Here is a 23,401-nt window from a genome sequence, read left to right on the forward strand (position 1 = left end):
TGTTTTCTGACATTTAGTTTTGTATGGAGAACTTTGAAATTAGTATACTAAAACCTCCTTCTCAGTTTTGGTAAATAATGCCTTTCAGAATGTTCATAGGATTCTTTTAAACTCTGTGAAACTGAACAAATGAAACCCCATTTAAAATAGAGTTGGGAGGCCAGAAGGAAGAACTCTCATGCCCTACCAAGTCACTGTCAATCGGAGGAACAAGGGTACCTTGCATTTTCCAACAAGAAGAAGCCTAATTTACTATCCCAGCAAGAAAAAGAAAATTCTGTCCTTGCCCAGCAACAGCCCAGCCAATGAGAAGCTGACAAACCTCAGCCAATGAGAGATGATCACCATCCTGAATTCTCACTCTCCTCCAAGGGACTTTCATTCAGAAAAGTCCTCCCCAAGTTCCTCCTTTTTCTCCATGAAGTAACATTTTTCTTCTTTGTTCTCTGGATTTGCCTGTAGTTTTGCTATAACTTTCATGTCCTAAAATTGCAATTCCTCTGCTATTCCTGAATGAACCTATTTTGTTTGTCATATAACTGGCTTTGTTTTCAAGGCCAACAACTCACATAAAATTCATAATTATTGATATTTTCAGATATAACTTTTATATCTAATTTTGATCAGTGAAGGATCATTCATTTATGCTTAGAAATGGCATTCGTTAGCATAAAACTTAATTTTTTTTAATGTTTATTTTTGAGAGTGAGAGAGGCAGAGAGTGAGCAGGGGAGAGAAAAGGAGACACTGAATCCAAAGCAGGCTCCACACTCTGAGCTGTCAGCACAGAGCCTGATGCAGGGCTCAAACCCATGAACGATGAGATCGTGACCTAAGCTGAAGTCGTATGCTCAACCAACTGAGCCACCCAGGCACCTTGTATAAAACTTTTTTTCCCCAGAAATGTCCGAAATTATTTATTTTGTTTATTAAATCTAGTCATACCATCAGGACTATAAATTTGTATATATTTTCTTATTCCACCCTGTTGTCTTTTTTTTTTTTTCAGTCCATACCTTTTTATATCAATCTGTGCTCACTTGGCTTTTCTACTAAATGTAAAGAGAACACATCCTTGTATGCTTTTTTAAAGATTCCAAATAAATTCCTGAAATTTTCTTCCTGATTTTTCAGAACAATATTTTTGGAGAAATTTTCCTTTAATTCCTAGAGGTAATCATTTGCTTTCACTTATATGCAGTGTTGTTTTATCCAGAGGCCAATGTTAATATATTTTTTCATTTCCAATTGAAAAATTGAGATATGCCAAGACTACTGTTTGTTAACAGACAATAACCTTGTTTCATTCTTACTACTTAAAGAAAGGTCTTGAACTTTAAACACACAGTTTACAGTCTAATATCAAGTTATTTTAAGCTTAACCAAGGACACTTCTTTTTCACAACAATTATGTTTCCTAAAGACTTTAAATGTCATTTTTCGCTGTAGTGTAACAAACCCTTAAAAGTTTTGCAGATTATAGATGTAAAGCTTAAAGAATTTTCAAAGTAAAGGTACCTAAAATGTAACAGGGAATAAAATAATAGTATTAATAAACCCTAGAAGCCTTTCTTTGTGACCTTCTAGGGTTTATTAATACTATTAATACTTACTCCCCAATAGAAAACACCTGACTTGTAATGCCGTAGTTAATATTTGTCTCTGTTTCAACTTTACATAAATGGAATATTTTAATATATTCACATATCTGGCTTCCTTTGCTCAAAATTATAGTCATGAGATGTTGCATGAAGGTGCACTTCATTTATTCTCATTATGGTGTAGTATTTCATTATATGAACGTATTTGCCACGGACTGAATGTTTGTCCCTCAAAATGGACATGCTGACGTCCTAATTGCTTTTTTTTTAAACTTCATTTACTTATTTCATGAGAGAAAGTGTGTAAGGGCAGGGGGCAGAGAGAGAGGGGGGTGTGGGGGGAGAGAGAATCCCAAGCAGGCTCCATGCAGACGTGGGGCTCGATCTCACAACATGTGAGATCATGACCTGAGCCAAAATCAAGAGTCAGATGCTTAACTGACTGAGGAACCCAGGCGCCCCTGAAGCCCTAATTTCTCATATGATGGTATTTGGAGGTGGGACTTTTAGGAAGTAATTGAGTTTGGATGAAGGCATAAGGATGGAGCCCACATACCATGACAGGCATCATGTCACTGAGTTTCTTCCCCCTGAACCTGGGTCTACATTCTCAGTCTCCCAGAGCATGGTAACAATTGGAGGAAACTTCCGAAGCAGTAAATGAATCACTTTTGTTCATCCTACCTTTTATTTTTAGCCTCGTGTTTTCACAAGTTGCTTATTATAATTAATACTGTAAAATTATACGAACAATGGAAATGAGGAGAGTGTGAGAGGAGTTTGACATTATTATCAGCTTGGAAATAAGCTCTTACAGAGTAGACAGATGATTATACTGTTTTTTTTTTTTTTAAATCTTTAAAGACCTAAAGATTCCAGGTCTTTAAGTCAAGAATTGGAAAGGCACAAAGAATTTTAATATTGTGCTGTAAACTGCCTGAGTCCTATGAAACAAATCTGAAAAATGCTTTTATATAAGTTCTGGGTAAAGTTATTTCAATCATGTGCCTTCTTTTCAGTGTAAATTTCTTACAGATACTGGAATTGTGTGTTGGTATTACTCTTCACTGTATTTGAACTGTATCTTGGGAGCACTGTTTTTGCTTATTTATTTTTAAATGTCCTTAGTTACTTTAGTGAGAAATGTCTCCCCCATTTTCCTTATTGCCAACTATTTCTGTCTCTAAGGATCCGTACGTGAAATATTGCAAAGCCTGAGGCGCTTTGTATGTGTGTGCAAGCACGTGCGTGTATTTGCTAGAACAGTTTCTCAAGAAATAGTCTGACAGATGACGATGTGAGCCTGAATGAAAATCAGTTTCATAACTTTAGGAAGTACTAAAGAGAAATTTAAGCATCACTTCATCAAAGTAATTTAGTAATAAAAAATTCAGGAGAGGTTAGTGACCTGGAAAGGAGTGTAATTGATAAATGCAGTGAAGATATAGAATTTAATGTAGCTTTTGATTGAATAAACTGCATTAATGTCAACAAGGAAATACTCAGGTTAGAGCCAATGCTCACTGAAAAAATCTAAAAAGGTATTTAAGTCGATTCCATACATTTTCACTATGTCATTGAATTAAAACACTAAGCCAAGAAGGTTAAAATAGAAGTTTCTTCTTTTTTAAAGGGTAGAGGAGGGTAAATGAAAATTACAATGAATTATGTTTCATTTATGGTCTTGCACAGGAGACTGAATTAATTAAGGCCAACCTTATGGCTGATTCATTATAAGAGTGATTTTTAAGATTCTGAGGTATGTAATAATATTAAGCCAAGCAAAGATCAGTTTGTTTTTTGCCAATTTTCTTTTTTACTTTCTAATCCTTAGTATTCTATTCAGATTATAACTGCAAAGTAACTGAGGACTATGAGACCTACAAGATCTGACTACTGTGTATGTCTAAGGATTTTTTCTATATTTCCTTTAATACATTTTCTCTAGCTATATTTATTTATTTTCTCTAAATATATTTATTTGATTTTTAAATCAAGGCTGTGATCTGTTTTATAAGGGCTTCAAACAAGCTTTAGTTTAACTATGAATTATGGAATTTTGACAGTATTTCCACTTGAAAGTGAGTTGAAATAAAAAATAGCAAACATCTAAGAAAAAATGCAACACAATCAATACTTGCTTGAAATATTCAATGGGTAAGAGCTTGCTTCTTTTAAGTTGATCTTTTGACTAAAGCCATTACTGAGCATTTGAGCCAATGCAGTGATAACCTCAGATCCAGTACCTGTCTCTGGGAGACTGAAAGAGGCTTCTTAACAACCAAATGCAATCACCACTCGGATCGCTGGTCATTAACAAAATATTTGGCACAAACTATGAACTATTTGATTTTCCTGCTTTCTTGGGCCTTTGAAGATTGACCAAGTTGAAACACATTCAGCGTCTCCTCCAGAAAATTCCTCTATGAGCCTGCTTAGACTTATTCCTTAGAAAAACATGAAGCCAGCAAAACTGTGTGCTTTGAACATTCCAAGGTTTTCGATACTTTTTTAACATTTATTCAGTTTTGAGAGACAGAGAGAGAGAGAGAGAGAGAGAGATAGAGAGAGAAAGAGAGAGAGGCAGAGAGAGAGGGGAGACAGATTCTGAAGCAGCCTCCAGGCTCTGACATGTCAGCGCAGAGCCCGACGTGGGGCTCGAACTCACGACTGTGAGATCATGACCTGAGCCGAAGTGGGACGCCCAACCCACTGAGCAACCCACGCGCCCCTCAACAATTGCAGGGTTTTCGAAGGAACTGACTCCAGATCACTTTGGGCATATGATTCACTTGAGCCATTTTAAGGATAAAATATATTAATATTGAATCCTTTAGACCTAAACACTCAGACAGATTGGATAATCAGACCTGGAGCAAAATTAATTGAAAAATAAAATAAATCTAAAGCCCAAGCACATGGAGTTGTGATCATCATCGTTGTTCTTGTTGTTCTCCTCTTCCTCTTCCTTCTCTTCTTTCTTTATTCTTTCTTCTTATTTATTAAAGAAATGAAAATGTTATACTGAAAAATATTCACTTAATGCAAAAGAAAGCAGTTAATGATGGAGAAACATTGAGGACAGGCAATTTATGTAAAACAAACAAAACTATGAGCCATAAATCCGAACATTAAATGTGAATGAAGTAAACAATCCAATCAAAAGGCAGAGTTGGTCAATATGGTTAAAATAAACAATATCCTATTATGTGTTGTCTTCAGGGGACACACTGGATTTGAAGATATGAGTTGAAAGCAAAATGATAGAAAAAAATCTACAAACAGAAACCACAGAAAACTAGAGTGGCTGTACTAATCTCAGATAAAACAGACTGTAAAACAACAACATCAAAATATCAGTAGAGATGAAGAAAAGCCACATAAAAAAGGATTCATCTGAATATCCATGGGACAAGAGGAACCAAAGTTCATGCATACCGGGGCATGAGTTGAAATCTTGTTACGACTCCTAGCAATTTGGCTGGGAATGATTTGTCCAACAATTATAGGAATAACAGGAATAAACATAGTTCAAAGACTAACATCCAACTTAGAATTCTCAATAGTTGTGTAGATTAAACTGATTTCAGTGTTGCCAAAATCTCTGGCCTCTAATGTGAAATGCAACATCATTTAGGGCCCGACAATTTTTTTTTTCCAATTTTTCTTCAGTAATGTCTGCAGCTCAGTTAAAACATCACGCACAGAAGGAAACAAAACAGCATGAACAAACCTAAGAGAGATAATAGACAAGAGAAATCATGTAATAGACAAGTTTATGAAAGCATATTTTGAGTCAGTCACTTTATAGCAAACTATAGGAAAATTTAGATAAAAATCTAAAAATCGCTGATAAAATATTAGTAAAACTTATGAGGACAACGAAAAAGAATTCTGAATTATAACTATAGCCAGATAGATTCAATTAACAATCAACAGTCTTTCTATACAGAAAACCCACACAAAGTTGGGTTCACTGATGAATTCTATCAGACATCTGCATAACAAGTAATTCCAATCATACACAAGCTTTCCCAGAATTAAAATAAAAATGAGTGAATTTCTTTTATTTCATGAGGCTAATCAGGCCCTTAAAACCAAACTTAACAAGAACAGCAAAATAAAAGAGAATCCCACAGCCAATAACTTTTAAGAACATTCATACAAAAATCCTAAGGAAAATACTAGATAGTAAAGTGAAAAATGTACGAAGGATAATTCATCATGGGTCAGTTGGACCTTCAGCAGGAATGCATTAAAATTAATTAATGCAATTTCCCACTTTTTCATATTAAAGCAAAAATAAATCATCATTTCTGTACAGTTTTAATTGTTTGCTATTCAGCCTGTTGTTAAGAAAGTAGTAATTCCTACCTAGTGTTATGGGGACGGACAAACCCAGCTTTGAGGAGGGGAATCCCAACCACGTGGGGCCCCAAGAGGGTTGCACTTGAGAACGGTGAACAGGCAGGGGCTGTCGGAGGGAAGTTCTGCAGAATCAAGAGGGTGGGGTGCCCCCTGGTTTCTATGTGATCACGTAATTGGCTTGTTGAATAATTCCATGGCCTGCCAGGGAACTGATGCCCACCCTCCAAAAGCAGGAGCTACACTTGGTACATTTGATGAGGACTGTTGCCTGGCTAGGGGGCCTTATCCTGGTGGGCTGATTGGGTGACAACCTTGTAGTTAGGCCATTTGAAGTCCTCCTGATTTTACCAGAAGACAATGCATCAGACTGCACCTTGGCTTTAGGCTTTACACCACAACTACATGAAGAGTTATGTTTGGATTTGTTCTTAATGTTTATTTTTGAGAGAGAGACAGAGCGTGAGCAGGGGAGGGGCAGAGAGAGAGAGAGACAGAGAGAGAGAGAGAGAGAGAGAGAGAGAGAGAGAGAGAGAGAATCTGAAGCAGGATCCAGGCTCTGAGCTGTCAGCACAGAGCCCGACGCAGTGCTCACACCCAGGAACCATGAGACCATGACCTGAGCTGAATTCAGAAGCTTGACCAACTGAAGCCAAAGTCCGATGCTTAACCCACTGAGCCACTCAGGTGCCCCATAGAGAAATGTTTATACAGAGGGTACGGTTAGGGGAAGCCATTTATTTAGAGTAACTTTTTATGGCAACGTGTTATTTTTTCCTGTAGTATGAACAATCTTCTTGAGACTCTACATCATTTAGTTTTATCCAGAAGCAAGTGAGAAGGATAAGAGAAATGTATAGGTTGCAATGATAAAATTGATGCAGACAGGCGGAGTCGGAGGACCCAGACGGGGGCCCCCCGGGACCAACCTACACGGTCTTTGGCTTCACTCAAGATGGAAATCAAAGGCAGTAGAAGGCAAAATCCTACTTTATTGAAGACGTGGGGAAGGAGATACACTTGGAACGTCTGGGAGACTCAGAAAGGAAAAGAAGGAGTCTCATCTTTCTTGGGGCCTAGGGTTTTGTTGACAGTTGTGGTCTGGTGCACGTGTACCCCCAGGCATCCAGGAACTGGTCAGAAAGAGGACAAGGTCCAGGTGTCCATCATATGTCACTTATTGGCTGAAGCCAGGGGTCTCGGCATCGAGACGTCTAGCGCCTTTGGTCTGGGGTATGCGTGTGATAGCTTTAATCATTCTCACCTGGTCTTTCCTTCGATGTGTGGTATTCTAGAGAAATCACGAACTCCTTGTCCCTTACAAGGATGACATGGGCTATTGGCATCCCGAGGCATGTGTGGAGTGGAGTGGGGGAGCAGGTCCTAGCACGAATAGAAGTCGGAAAAGAAGCAAAGGGAAAAAGCAGCTTTTTCTCTCATGGGTGCCTTCGGTTTCCTGTCTCAAAACCCTAGCTTGTGGTTGTGTCTTCCCTTCTCATTCTTTGCCTTCATGAAGGTTTTCCGGTTTTGTCATTGTTTTCTGGAAAAACTCATCTTGTGAAACATATTAACTCCTGTAATCTAAAGTGAATACGAATGAAAACAGGCGAGGTCAGTGGATTATGGTAATTTTGTTCCTCCAACCCACAGACCAGGTAAAATATAACATTAAGGCAACACATTTCATGCAGATAAAACCACAGCTGGATTTATGCAAAATATTGAAGATCAGATTTAATTTGTCAAATCATGGCCAAGTGATCTCCTCAGGGCAATCTCTAATGCCCCCTCACATCCGGCCTGTTGTCATTACTGCGGATAGGCCTAATATTGCGGTAATCTCGTTTTCCTAACTCCACATTGATTAGCAGATCTGGGAGATATAGTCTGGAGAATGGAGCATTGACGTTTTCAAGAAATTTTAATAATCTATAGGAGCATGAATGAGACTACCTGAAATTTCTCTTATTCCAGTGATAGGGTCCATTTGTTGGCATGCCAGAATCCCAACATTTTGCCTCTTTACTTGCCTCATCAAAGGTTGGCTGACCTGAGATTATGAAGGCAGAATGAACACGAGTAGACAAATTGCACTGAAGATTACTGGCTGTCAGGCCGTTCAGACTGTTTAAAATATTTTACGTATTAACTCTAGTGACTGGTGAAATTTATAACAAAGGGAAGTTGCAAAGCTGTGTGTTCCTGTAATTAAAGGTTGAAATGTTTCCATAGTAAACATGTTTTATCTGACTTCCCTAACGTACATAGTCCCGTGTAAAGGATGAGTGCTCCGTGATGCACAGTTTTAGAATTCATCAAAGTATTAATCCATTAGGGTTTGAAATTATTTTGTATGTAAACTCCTTTGATTTGACCCCTTTAACAATCATAACCAGACATATATTTGATGACGATCTAATTCTGCAGAAGTGGCCTAGATGGGTTTTCTTCCACTTAATACATATTTTATGTGTTCATTTGGAAAGTAATTAGATTAGTAATTAAATAGTAATATTTACAATATCGAGAGGGGTACCACTGAGGGCTAGAACATGGTTTAATTTTTAACCAAGGACTTTCATACCTACTCTTGAGACAAAGAAGCATTCTTCAACTTATTTTTACTGTCTATGAGGAAACTGAAATCACTTCGAATGATCACTGTGCAGTGTTTGTTTATGAAATATTCTTCGCCATGAGTTGTTATCATGACTGGCAAAGACATATTCAAGTGTATTGTAGATTATTAGTCTTCGAAATTGCCTTGAAATAGGTGCAAAATGCCAGATGTGGTTCATATAACATGTCACTATTAATTAGGTGGAAAATTCCTGCTGAGCAGCTTATTATAGGCAAAATAAATGGTTTTCATTAACTAGTAATTAACCTGGCTACATTATGAAGGTCAAAAATTAGTCTATGGTATACAACAACTTACCTGCACGTTTCAAAAGAGAAATTTATGAATCTAAATACTCTCTTAAAATACAAATAATGACAGAGGCAGAATCACATAGGTCAGTAAGCAACAATGGCAAAATTTCAAATAGAATGAAGTTACATATAGTCAGAAGAAAATGAGCTTTTGTTGTGTATCCTGTGTTATTACTTATGTCATTATCTTATTTCATTTTCTATAGCAAGGTAAAAGAGAATTCTATTATGCCCAAGTTCTACCCATGGAATTAGAGGTCCAGAAATGTCATTCTTCCTATGTCATGTATAATAAATACCTGGGAAGCAATCCCTTTTGGTGGTCTACCAGCTGCCGAATAGCACTGTCCTTGTAGCAGGGAAGAAATAATTTAAAAAGAAGGTGCAAGAACTGGTCTGGGAGTACCGAAATCATAGATTAAGCAATGAATTTATGAGCAAAATAATTAATGTATTAATGAATAAGTAGACAAAAATACTTTTTCGCAAACAATTTGACTGCCAATTCCGTGCATATAAAATTGGAAAGAGTGGAAATTATAGAGGTGGGAAAAGTAGCAAATAGTGGAATAGCTGGAATGAGGTCATGCTGTGGTCTTGCAACTAATGTTAGAGAAGTGAACATTTGGGCATTCTTTTGAAGGTTTAATTAAAAATGAGGACTAGATGTTGACTCAGTATATTTAATTTAAAAAATTTTTTAATGTTTGTTTATCTTTGAGAGAGGGAGAGAGAGAGGGGAAGGAGCAGAGAGACGGAGACACAGAATCCCAAGTAGGCTCCAGGCTCTGAGCTGTCAGTACAGAACCTACAGCAGGGCTCGGATTCACAAACCATGAGATCGTGACCTAGGCCGAAGTCGGACATTTAACCGACTGAGCCGCCCAGGTGCCCTGACTCAACGTATTTATATATTGCAATAGGATCACCACCTTAACATTAGCTAACACCTCTGTCATGTCACATGATTATCATTTCTTTGTTGTGCTAGGAACGATCAAGACCTAGTCTCTTAGCAACTTTGAGGTTTGCATATAGCAGTGTTGACTCGAATCACTATGTTGGACACTTGACACCTGCACGATGTTATAATTAATTATATCTCCCTAAGATTAAAAAAAAAGAATTTCCACTAAATCCATTTAAAAAGCAATTCTCTCTTTGTAAATAAAACATAACCATTCCTGGAAAAAATGATGAAGTTGTAATTTTGGCGGGGGGAGGGAGACAGGCAGAATATAATTTCTCTCACTCTCATTTGGAGAAAGTCTCTCAGCTTAATACTTTCTAAAGAATTAAGATTTTTAAATAAAAAAAATATGACTGTAAATAACCTTATGGCTTATTGGTTTCTTTGTTGAGAACATAGAAAATATGCCTACCTATTTAGAGTAGAACGTTTTCATGATGTCAATGCAAAATACGACTTCCCACCTTTTAAATTTGTTATTTGGAGGAAAGAAATGAGAATGGAGGGATTAGTTCTTTTCTGTAAGGATAAGAAGAGTGCAAAGTGTGTTCACTGGCAAGGAGAGAAATCCGATAATTCAGGTACCTCGAGTACCAGAATGCATGAGCTATCTAGCTGTTTCTTAGTGTATGGAGAAAAGCGATAGCATCTTTATGACTTTATTTTTATGTGTGTCTGTGCCTATAATAGAAGCAGAGGAAGTGGCAGCTGCAGAAATAATAAGCCGACAGAGATGCAGCCCATATTTGGAACATTCATCCTCTGGGGTCATGATATTGAGGTCATTTAGCATCAACAGGACCAATTGCGCAGGACATTAATGTGCGGCCACAGCGGCACACGGCGACAGCAACCAGGCTGGAGACAGGCGCCTCTTTCTTCCTGAGAACCCATGAGACTAATGGAGAGGCAAATGAAATACGCAGGTTGGCACAAACTTTCAAGGAGGGTTGATAACTCCAGCAATCAAGACAAATCATATTTTCCTGCATAAAAAAATCAATGCAAGAAATCTAGATATATCAAAATATCAAGAATTTTAACATTGAAGATAATGGACATTTTAATAAAATCAAAGAAAATGTTAAAAGTTAACTGCAGGCTAATATTTTTAAAATGGTCTGAAAAATGTTTCCTTTAGAAGAAAGGACCCTGTCTAGCGTCTCTTTAAGATATGATTCATAATGTCAGTGGTACAATCTGTTTTAGCGTTCTCCAGAGATACAAACCCATAGGATATGTATAGATAAAAAAGGGGACATTTATTATGGACATTGACTCAGTCAATTATGGAGGCTGAGAAGTTCTATGACGGGGCCATTTGCAAACAGGAGAACTGGGAAAACCAGTGGTGTAATTCAGTCTGCATCCCAAAGGGCCCGAGAACCAGGTGAGCTGAGTGTAACTCCCAGTTCAAGATGGAAGGCATGAGAAGGGGTCCACTGGTGTAAGTAAGATCCTAGTCCAGTGGCTTGAGAACCAGGAGCTCCAATGCCCAAGGGTGGGAGAAAATGAATGTCCCAGCTCAAGAAAAAAGATAAAGAATGCATCCCCTTTCTTCCTTTCTGTTCTATTTGGGCCTTCCACTGACTGGATGATGCCTGCCCACGTAGGTGAGGGTAGACCTTCTTTATCCAGATTATTGACTCAAATGCTAATCCCATCCCTAAACACCTTCAGAGTCACATCCAGAAATAGTGTTTTACCTTTAACCCAAACTGCCATACAAAATGAGGCATTGCATTATCCAAAATCACTATTTATGTGAGGACTAGGAATCGATGATTCATACTCAAGAGAACAGGCAATCGATGGAGATGACCACCCATGAGACGACCCAGATGTTGGAACTACCAGATGGGTTTTCACAACAGATATATAACTATGCAAGAGCATGTAAATATAAATATAAATATAAATATAGTATGGAAATAAAGGAAAACTTAGATGTGAAAAGGAAACTATAGAGAGAAAAGAGAGAGAGAGAGAGAGAGGGATTTATTATGCAAAAGTGTGTAAAGAAAAATATAAATAAAGTATGGAAATAGAGTAAAACTCAGAGGTGAAAAGGAAACGATAGAAAAGAGAGATAAAGAGGGAGAGAGAGATTTATTTTAAGGCATTATCTCATATGTTGGTGGGGGGGGGGTCGTCAAGTCCAATCTCTGTAGAGCAAGCAGGCAGACAGGCTGGAAATTCAGAAAAGAGTTGATGTCACAGTCTTGAGTCAGAAATCTCTGGACTGGAAACTGGGAAATTTGAGGCAGGGTTTCTATGCTACTCTAGAGTGACAGAATGGCTTCTGGTCCAGGAGCCCACATTTGCTCCAAAGTCCTTTAACTGATTGGATGAGGCCATCCACATTTTGGAGGGTAGCTGGCTTTGCTCAAAATCTAGGGACTTAAATGTTAATCGCATCTAAAAAATACCTTCACAACAACATTAAGAATATGTTTGACCAGACAGCTGGCCCCATGGCCTAGCTAAGTTGACACATAAAATTAGTCATCACGAATGGTTGTCCTTTTATTTTTAAATATAAATATAAGCAATATGCACCAATGGAATGGGTAAATGAATAACTGCCTGTTAATAGATACTGTTCTGGTATTGTTTATCAGGATAGTATTTATTGATAGAAAACTAAGAGATAGTACTTGCTCTCAGGTAACCAATTTTCTTTTTTTTTTTTAAGTTTATTAATTTATTTTTAGAGAGAGAGAGAGAGAATCCCAAGCTGGCTCCACACTGTCAGCACAGAGCCTGATGTGGGGCTTGAACTCACAAACCTCCCAAACGGTGAGATCATGACCTGAACTGAAATCAAGAGTCTGATGCTTAATCGACTGAGCCACCCAGGGGCTCCTCAGGTATCCACCTTTCTGATGTCCAGGCTGAACGTCCTAAACAGTTTCTTGTTAGGGAGGATGCTAACCTTAGAAAAAGCTATGTCCTTTTCCTCCTCTCTGCATGTTTTTTATCCTCTACACATGTAAGGTAAGTACAATGAGGCAACTGCTTGTAAGAGTCATGTGTTAGGAAGAGGCATTAGGAACTATGTGGTTCTAAAAAGCAGTGAAGAGGGGCGCCTGGGTGGCTCAGTCGGTTGGGCGTCCGACTTCGGCTCAGGTCATGATCTCGTGGTTAGTGAGTTCAAGCCCTACGTCGGGCTCTGTGCTCACAGCTCAGAGCCTGGAGCCTGCTTCGGATTCTGTGTCTCTCTCTTTCTCTGCCCCTCCCCCACTCATGTTCTGTCTCTGTCTCTCTCAAAAATAAACATTAAAAAAAAAACTTTTAAAGCAGTGAACACATTTTCATTAGCTGGAGTGCAGGTTAGGTCCATGACGCTTCAAAACCTCACTCTTTTTTATTCATTTATGAAGCAAGACGAAAGGACATTATTCAAAAAGAAAGAACCTTAATTGCAACCACAGAGAGGAATGCTTTACAATTTGCCTCAGAAAAGTTTACTATCTCCCTACTAGTAAGTTATTCAAAATTAATTATTCATTTACTGATTGATTCGGCAATGACGCAGAAGACGATATGTTGTTAAGGCAAAACTGTGCATGCCCCTTTTTGTTTATCACACGCATTTATAAGCTTTAGAAGCAGAAAGTAATGACCCACTGACCCCGGAGTTCCTCAAATGGAGAAAATACACACTAGAGGAAATCAGGTTTACCCATTTTAGGAGAGCCACATAAAAACCTCCAGTCGGTATTATTTTTAGTAGTAAAATTCTGGAAGCAATGAAAACATTCATTACTGAAGAATGGGTAAATAAATTGAGTATGGTCACACAATGGATTAAACAAAAATGAGTAAAGGGTACATTTATTAAAATCAGTAAACTTCAAATACATATCTTTACGTGTATTTATTTTGAGAGAGAGAGAAAGAGACTGAGGGAAGGGCAGAAAGAGAGAGGGAGAGAGAGAATCCCAAACAGGCTCTGCATTGTCAGTGCAGAGCTCGACACAGGGCTCGATCTCATCAACCATGAGATCTGAACCTGACCCGAGCTGAAAAGAATCAGGTGTTCAAGCGACTGAGCCACACAGGCACCCCAAAATACATAATTTTAAGTGAATAAAAAGCATGTTGCAAAGTGATCTGACAGTGTTATGTTCCTCCTGTATTAGTGACAATATGTTTATAGTGACAATACATATTATATATATGTTATATATAAAACCATAAATGACTGGGGTGTCTGGGTGGCTCAGTCGGTTAAGCGTCTGACTTCAGCTCAGGTCACGATCTCACGGTCCATGAGTTCGAGCCCCGCCTTGGGCTCTGTGCTGACAGCTCGGAGCCTGGAGCCTGCTTTGGATTCTGTGTCTCCTTCTCTCTCTGCACTTCCCCTGATCACACTCTGTCTGTCTCTCTCTCAAAAATAAGTCAAGATTAAAAAAATAAATAAAACCATAAATGGAGAGACACCCATTCACTCAGCATCTCTGGCAACAGATAGGAGGGAATGTGATGGGGGTGGGAATAGATTTTCTGCAGTATATGTATAAAGCTTTTTTGTAATAGATGGAAATACTAATATAATACTAATATAATAGATGGAATACTAATGTAATACTAATTGTACTAATTAAATCTGGGTGATGATTACACAGATCTCTGCTCTATTAATATCTATATGTTTTTATCTTTATAGAAAATCACAGTTAAGAAAACAACAAAAAATATGATATTAGGTTGAAATAAGCAGAGACAACATAGCTGCTCATTAGAGATATTTGAATCCAATTGCATCTTTCACAAAGCAAATCAGCATCAGGGAGTTCTATTTTATCTCAAATCAACTCTGCCTTCCTCCCTGAAAAATAGGCATTTTGTTATCTGCCACGACTCCTTAAGCTTTCTAAAGAGAAGAGCTATGAATGCTACAGAGTAAATAAGATCCTTCGAAAATCCTAAAGTCTAACTGGTATACCTTATGACACAAAGTGAATGTGCTACACTGAATAGTAATGACAAATTTGTGGTCAGCGTGCATCCACGATTCCATAGTACATTCAGGCGCAAGTTAATATTTAATCCAATGTTTGTCCCCATTTAAAACTCAAATAGTCACAAATATATTAGAAAGCTGTAATGTTATTTCAAAAACACTATAGTGGAAGGTATAGGCTTCCAGAAGAAAAAACAAGAACAAGAACATTGTATGTTTCAAACGGTACCATTCACAGAACTATAAAAAAGGGCTGTTTCTAATCTTGAGAAGTAGAGTCCAAAGAAAGAGTTTCTAATGAAGCAGAGCTATTTAGAGCCTGGTGCGTCCCTAGGAGATAGTGAAATTCTATAAATCAGAAGAAAAAACCAATGGTAATGACATGGAAGAAACCTCGCAGCTTGCCTATGTAGAGTTGCCTATAGAGAATGAGAACTGAAGCCTTATTTCTTCTGCAAATATATACTTTCAAAATGGGATTTCTTAATAGCACCCTGCTGCTTTTATTGGAAAGGCAGTTAGAAATCATACAAGTTTCACTTCGTATTTCAGCTCTCATGCCACATTTAATAATATAATCTCAAATAAGGCCACATGGTGAGGCATAATTCTGCTGCTCATAATAAAAAAAAAAGTGCCATTTTCAGAAGATATTTAGAACATGCAGTGAAATCGTTCACGCATACCCAAAGCTGGTTTTGTGTTTGACACTAGCATATAGAGTAGGCAAGCCTCAAGTTATCATCAAAAAGGTGCAATCATTGGGGAAAAAAATAAGGCATTTTGTTTGTAGACAAGAAAAATTACTTGGAAATGCTATTAACGTAAGTACTCTATTAATGAAAGTTAACTTAATAATCACAACGTATTTGTGTTTTCTGTGTCAACAAAATGCTTCACTGGATGAGAATAATATAATGTAGAAATGGAGGGAGAAAAATTGACGCTAAACTAATAATTGAATTTTTTCCAGCTGCTTTGGCACATTTCTCCAGAATACTTTTATAGTCCTAGAATATTCAGTCAAAAAGCTCTAGGAAATTATGCATGAGTTCATAATCACAAATAGCCTCTATAAAATATTTATAATGTACTCTCCTTTAATTTTCAGACTAGAATACTAGATTTAGATACCGTCTGTCCATGTCTTTGATTTGTAGTTGAGGAAACTGAGGTCCGAAGAAGTCCATTGTCACAGCTGTTGGAAGGGGCACCCAGAGCAGAAAACTCTCAGGTTTGTGTTCATTCGGTGACACCTGAACGGTTTTTCTCCTTAAAAAATGTCAAAAAGAAGCAAGTCAATGGAGTGAACCAGCTATAAAGCGCCATTAAAAAACGAACAGTAACTATGTTATTAATGACGGTAGTTGTTACATAATAAGAAAATGTAGTTTTCGTGTCAAATTATCATCGTAGAAGAGGATCGAAAAAGGACTTTGGCCATCAGAAACAACAGGGAGAGTTCTGAAAAGATTGTCCTTTAGTTGGGTTTACTAACAATTTCTAAAAGCTTTTATGTAGAAAAAAGTAGTTCAATGCCGAGAATCTTGCTAGTCGCGGGGAATACAACGATGAGTAACACGTTCCCTGCTTCGAAGGCTGTTAACGGCCTTTGTGGGAGACAATGCTACGTCCAAGTACAGTAAGAGCAGTGAGGAAAGTTTGTAGAAATGGCTATGGGGCATCTTACTACAAGTAGAGATCAAAGGAAACTTCACGGAGTAAACCACCTTCCAGGAGTTTTGAAAGGTGGGTCCAGTTAGCAAAGTGTGAGACCACTGATGCAGAGGGTAGGTTAGAGGATAAAGATGGAAAACAGGAGGGTCAGAGGAAGAGAGAGGCCAGAAAGGCAGGAGAGACTCGAGCAGGTGAGGAGCAGCAGGGGGGTGAGGGACGCAGCACAGGAGGGGGACAGGCAATGGGAGGCAAGGCTGGCAGCTGGCAGGGCCGTTGTCCCCTCAGCTGTGTTCTCCAAGAGCACGGTGCATGCCAGCCCTGCTCCCCACCCTGGGCACATGGTAGGAAGACGGCGGCAAGCGTCCTCTCACACCTTTCAAATGCTGCTGCCATATTAAAGATGGGAGTTGAGGCTGTGAAAACTGGAAAGGGGTGGAAGGATTCTGAGTTGGGCAGTTACTCGATCAGGTTTGGGTTTCGGAAAGCTGATTCTGGGAGCACCTGGGCGGCTCAGTTGGTTGAGCCTCCAACTTCGGCTCAGGTCACGATCTCACAGTCTGTGAGTTCGAGCCCCGCATCGGGCTCTGTGCTGATGGCTCAGAGCCTGGAGCCTGCTTTGGATGCTGTGTCTCCCTCTCTCTCTGCCCCTCCCCAGCTCAGGCACTGTCTCTCTGTCTCTCAAGAATAAATAAACATTAAAAAAAGTAGAGGAAAAGAAAAGAAAAGAAAAGAAAAGAAAAGAAAAGAAAAGAAAAGAAAAGAAAAGAAAAGAAAAGAAAAGAAAAAAGAAAAGAGAAAAGAAAAGAGAAAAGAAAGCTGATTCTGGCAGTTCTGATGAGGGTAAACTGAAGAGGGTGATATTCTGAGCCCAGGAACTTATTTCTCAGACTGAGAATTTCTTTTTCAAAGTAGTTTCATAGTCCAGGAAATCTGATAGTGTCTGGAGTACAGGAAATGCAGGCTGGTTTCTGTTTCTGTCCACTCCTGCCCTAGTCCCCCACATCCCCCAAACCCCTCCTGTATTGAGGAGAAACCTCGCATATCGTTCTCTAAGAAGAGGCAGAAAAGACTGAAAATAGGTTCCTAAATGGCAAAAAGACGCTACATATTGGAAAAGAGATAAACGGAGCTAGCGTTTCCATCAGCTCTGGTTCTAAGAAATGTCGTGTTGATTGCAGGAGTCTTTGGAAAATGTCACTGCCTTGTCCTCCTGAAACATCAATGTCTCATGCAGCCTTCAGGGAAGGATTTCATCTATCCGTCTGCTCTCACAGAACTGGATGATTTAAACTCCTGTCTCTGAATTTTAACTTGCCCAGGATGACTTTCCTCTTTTGCTTTGCCTTCTCTGTTGTTTACTCAAAATCCAGGGTATATCCTGCCTTTTTCACTTACCTTTTCCTAATGGCCTTAGTCCTTTCTCTGAACTTCTGTTTCTTACTGTCTGGATGCTTTCATGTTTTTTTCTTCATTTATCATTTTGTAATCCTAGAATGTAACACAGTGACTCAAATATAATATTTACTAGTAATATTTGTGGAAAATAAAGGGTATGAAATTAAAAAAAAAAAGAATAAAGAGTCCTCGGGTTTGGTCCAATTGTTAGGCACAGGCTCACTTCTGAATTTGTTTATATGAAGATTTTCTTGAGTTAACTCTGAGAAATATATGTCTTAACCATAGGATCACAATACTAAATAAACTCTGAGAAATATATGTCTTAACCATAGGATCACAATACTAAATACATGACTGCTCCATACAACAGCCTATAATATTATAATTAGAGATTACCTTGTTGGAAAATGGAGATTAAATATGTCATGTACCAAATTAAAATTAAACTAAGAATATGTTTATTTTTTAAATTTTTTTAAGTTAAACTGAGAATATTTTTATTTTTGAAAAATATAAGAGAAATCTGACTTCATTTTAGAAAAGAATTGTGTTGTTAATAAATACTTGATGATTTTTAAGATAAAAATAGTGTTCTAGATTTTTATTTTGAAGATATACATTTAAATTGAAGATATAAAATTAAATAAAAAAATTTAAATTTTGTTCTTTTTGAGCAAGAGAGAGGGTGAGCAGGGGAGGTACAGAAAGAGGGGGAGAGAGAGAGAATCCCAGACAAGCTCCATCCATGCTGTCAGCATAGAGCCCGAGGTGGGGCTCAATCTCACCACCACGAGATCACAACCTGAGATGTTACCAAACGTCTGGCACTTAACCAACTGAGCTACCCAGGCACCCCTAAATCTATCAAAAAATTTAAAAAAGAACTTTTATTTTAAGTAACGCATAAATAACTGCAGATATTTTCCTTTCAGCACATACCTTCAAGGCATTGACGTAGGGGAACTGAAGGGAGTCCATTTTGGAAACGCTCCATCTCGGCTATGTCTCCGCCGGTCCCATTTCCTCATGTTCTGTATTTCACCTTGCATCTGAGTAAACTAAAGAAGCTATGTTCCTACTCCAACGGGGAGACAAGAAAGTTAATCATTCTCTGATGGGAAAACATCCTTGGTCCCCATACACCTGATAACATCTAAGAGCAAATCTCTGTCAATGCTGGTGCCGATACCCTTCCCTTCAGTGATTTCCGGAATAACACCTCTTGTTCACCTGACACTTACCTTTGATCAGACCCTACCCTGGATGCCTGAAGGAACACATACACTGAACTCCTTTCAACATAAACCTCTGACCCCAAGCATGAGGAGGCTCACTTCTCCTTTTCCAAGTCTCCCAGTGCCTGCTGTAGTCTGGCACTTACCTGACTCAGTAAACTCCCCTCTTATTTCCTCCTGGCTCCCATTTGATTTCTGTCAGGTGAAGCTGGTCCTTTGGGATGCCCTGTGGGTTCTCGAACCCGGCTTGCCTGCATCAGCACTTATGGGAAAGATCACGCACATTTGAATGACTGAGAGAAAGCCAGCGAGACTGGACCACAGAGAGGCAAAGCTAAAAATGTAGGCAGAGATGTAATCGTGTTTGGTCTCCAGGGCTTTGTGAAATATTTTTATGTTCATCCTCTTGGTGATAAAGGGTTTGTTTTTTTTTTTCTGATGTTTAACATTTAATATCTGTGTAATCTCATGTGAGCTAATTAGCCTATATAAACCTCAGTGTAATCAGGGAGTTGTTGGGAAGGGTAAATGAGATCATGTATATTACTTAGGCAAAATGCTTAGCACATAGCATTCAATAAGTGTCCACTACTAATCTTACAAATATATTGCATGGTGCCCCATTCAGACCGAAGGAATAGGAGGGCGTTGATGATTAAGGGTAGCGTCTTCATGCGTCGAGACTTACTTAACATGTACTGTGATTACTTGAGAATAGTCTTTGACCTAAAATATTCTCTCTCTAGTCAGGTTCCCTCATCTTTCTGACTAAATGTAGATCGAGGCAATACACTATTGCAATACCAGTAGCCCAGGCGACTCCAGCCCGCTCTCCCCAGCAGTAGTGGTCTCCTTTCTTTCAGTCCACATTCCGTGTAGGCTCCGAGCTTCTAGCACAAAGGCTAAGATCCTTACTCACCTTTGTTGCATGAAACCTAGTGTTAGAGGGGAGATTTTGCCCCCAGTCCTGGCGGGAGCTCCAGTATAAAATCTGCCCGCATTTTCCTCCTTTATGCAGTGGCCATTGGAGGAATAGACCAAACAGGAATTCTCCAACAAATGCTTGCATCATTTTCCTCTGGGGAGCAAGGGGTTCCCAGGACTTGGACATTCCACCTCTGTGGGGGGGGGTCCTCCTCTGCCACTTAGTGGGTAAGCTCCTCATGTGAGCGTTCTATTGGCAGCCTTTCTGCCATCCCACTAAACCCCAATCTCCAACAGAGCCTTTATAAGTTATAGAGCTGATGTCTTCGCCATGACGTGATGCACTTTTTTATTTCTTAATTTGTTTGGAACAAAGGAGGGGGAATGCTATTTGCTGGCCTGCTAGAGGCCACAGCCCTTCATGAAGAATAGGTATTCACTAGATTTTTGCTGAATGACTAGAGATAGCACTTAATCAAACTCAATAAGAGAAGAAAATGTAATTAGCCTTAAAGTCTTGTAAGTGCAGCTATGCTTTAAAAAATTCCTGTGCTTGCAAAAGCTGTTGATTTAATAAATTTTTTTTGCCAAGGAATGAGCTCTGTGAATATTTATCTCTTCAATATTATGTAGCAGGCATATTAGTTAGTAAAAAATAGACCACACGCATTCAGTGGCAAACAGGACAGTTAATCTTGAGTTTTCAAATGATTATAATCACGAGTGTAGGCAACTAGGAAAATCTATATGTTGGATTGGAAAGGAAAAATGATGCCAATATCAGCATAAGCCAATTGTAGGGTGATTTCTTGTCTGTACTATCATAAAATCTTTTGTATGCTTCACCGTCCCAAAAGATCACTTTTAACCACATTTGGTATTGTTTACATTCATTTTTAGGATAACCTAAAAGTTTATTTCATTTTAATGACTGAGAAAATTTAGAGGATATTTCTATTCACCCACCACTGTGACATTAGGATGTCCTTTTAGAGTCAAAATGCAGATGCTTTTAGAGTCAGATGTGTGTCACATGAACACTTTGAAGAAGGTTAAAAGCACACTGAAGTGTTGCTTTACTAAGGCACAAGTTAGAAAGCTCAGTTAGTTGCCTCCTAAATAACACATTTAATTTCTACAGCTTTTTTTTTTTGAGGAAATAAAAGAAGGTGCTAAGTTTAATTGTTTAAGAAAATAATAGTCACATGGACTGTATTTCACACTTTGATCAAATTCAAGTTTTCATATACAACTAACTATAAAAATGCCTTGTGGGGGCGCCTGGGTAGCACAGTCGGTTGGGCGTCCGACTTCAGCCAGGTCACGATCTCGCGGTCCGTGAGTTCGAGCCCCACGTCAGGCTCTGGGCTGATGGCTCGGAGCCTGGAGCCTGTTTCCGATTCTGTGTCTCCCTCTCTCTCTGCCCCTCCCCCGTTCATGCTCTGTCTCTCTCTGTCCCAAAAATAAATAAAAAACGTTGAAAAAAAAATTAAAAAAAAAAATGCCTTGTGAATTTCTCAGCCTGACTGTGGGTGGACTTCATTAATTGTGTGTTGTACTTCTCAGATACTTGTGTGGGTTTCTCTTCAAAAACCACTACACACACACACACACACACACACACACACTTCCACAGATGTCCTATGGACTGATTTGATATTACTCTTCCTCTTCATTATTTGCTTTTGTGGAGATCTTCACTAAGTGTTTTTGGTACTTAGCTTCAAAAAGATCTTTGTAGCCTTTGTAGCCTGAAAGAAGGATGGAAAGTGTGATTAACAGACTAAATACCTGAAACTAGAATAAACCAAAAAGCTCTAAAGTAATCCAAATAGTTAAGAACACTTTGCACTTAAAGAAGTACATACTCTTTGAATGAGAATTATGTTTCAGGTAAATGTTTCCAGCCATGTATATGATTGGATTATTTGACCTTTGGAAAGCTTCTTCCTGCTGAGAAGGTTTCAGTTACTGTCTGTATGTCTGCACAATCAAAAATAGTGCATGGATTCAGCTTATACAGGCTGATTGGCGGTCATTTTTGTATCACCCCCGGCTTACACACTTCCCTCACCATAATCATGTCCTGGAACTGGCAGATCACCAAAGATAATCCTATTAAACTCATAAGACAGTTTTGTGGTTTAAAGTATTTAAATTCTCCAGAATTATTGTATAACCAACTCCTCATTTTTTGCCAAATGGCTTGAACTCTGTATGCTTTTCAAGGAATGTTCTACCCTTACAACTCTTGGATAAGGTTTCTCAGATCGCCATGGGAAAGACCAACGTTTTAGTCTGTGGAAGTGTTCCCTATCAACACAGGAACCCGACCAACTCCCAAATTGTCCATGAAAAGCAAGCAGAGTCAAGCACACACAGGGACAATAGGTTCAACCCGTTTTTTGTTGAGGTCATTGTTGGTTTCGTTCAGTCATCAAACAAATATGCATTCAGAATTGTGGTCTTGGTGCTCCATTAGCCACTGAATGGTTTTCTCATGTGATGTGAATGAATTCTAAAATGCAGCCATGTTTTTTCTGTCATGCCAGTGTAGACATGTTAAGCCACAAACTATATTGTCTCCAAACTTGTCCTTTGAGAACTCCTCACTTCTGCATTGTCATTGTGTATGCGTATGTGTGCATGCGTGTAGGCTAAAGATATGTACCTACTCTCTGTAAAGTTATCTTTCCTTCTAGGCTGTGAGCTATCCCACAGCATGTGCTTTTGTTGCCCAACATTTAGCCAATGACTAAACTATGTAATAGTTGCCCAGAAAATGTATAGGACAAGAATGAATAACTTCATTTGGTTAATAATTAAAATATATATATATATCTTTGAATTTTAAAGATAGATTCACTGTTGCCCGAAAAATCTTCTAGATTTATTAGAATTTCAATGTTTTATTGTAATACATTTTAAAAAATGAGTAGAGCTGATTTTCAGAGTAAACTATACACTTATCTGTCCCTAAAAGACTGGACTTCGTGTTTTCTATAATTCAATACAAATCATAATTAATAGTGTTTAATTAAAACATCTAGCAAAGTTATCAAATAGTGTCCTAGAGAACATTATGAATGCTTTAATTTGCATTCTATTAATATTTTAACTGGTACAAATCAATTGCAGGTGCTGGTATGAAAATTTATTTCAAGGCATCAGAGCTCACCCCTTAAGGCAACAACCCCCCAAAACACAGCAGCCATCATCCTTTCCCTGTGTGTCTCAAGAGATGCAGAAAATTAAGGGGTTAAAAGGAAACCAGCCAAGTGGAAACTCTGCTTAAAATGATATACTCCAAATCCTGACCAATGTTCTT

General features: G+C 38.5%; 1 long non-coding RNA gene across 4 annotated transcripts; it reads right to left on the reverse strand.

Annotated features, from left to right (window-relative positions):
- Positions 1–2,367: 2,367 nt before the first annotated feature.
- LOC131489932 (uncharacterized) lies at positions 2,368–18,971 on the reverse strand. 4 transcript variants are annotated; one of them, XR_009250831.1, is made up of 4 exons: positions 18,854–18,971; positions 17,912–18,004; positions 7,920–8,016; positions 2,368–5,334 (listed from the first exon to the last, which is right to left on the reverse strand). It is a non-coding gene; the product is annotated as an uncharacterized LOC131489932 (long non-coding RNA). The 4 variants fall into 4 exon arrangements; XR_009250833.1 differs by lacking the exon at positions 2,368–5,334 and adding an exon at positions 7,220–7,547; XR_009250832.1 differs by lacking the exon at positions 7,920–8,016.
- Between the last annotated feature and the right edge of the window lie 4,430 nt (positions 18,972–23,401).

Source organism: Neofelis nebulosa, chromosome 11 (genome assembly GCF_028018385.1).
Source record: "Neofelis nebulosa isolate mNeoNeb1 chromosome 11, mNeoNeb1.pri, whole genome shotgun sequence".
In the NCBI taxonomy this organism is placed as follows: domain Eukaryota; kingdom Metazoa; phylum Chordata; class Mammalia; order Carnivora; family Felidae; genus Neofelis; species Neofelis nebulosa.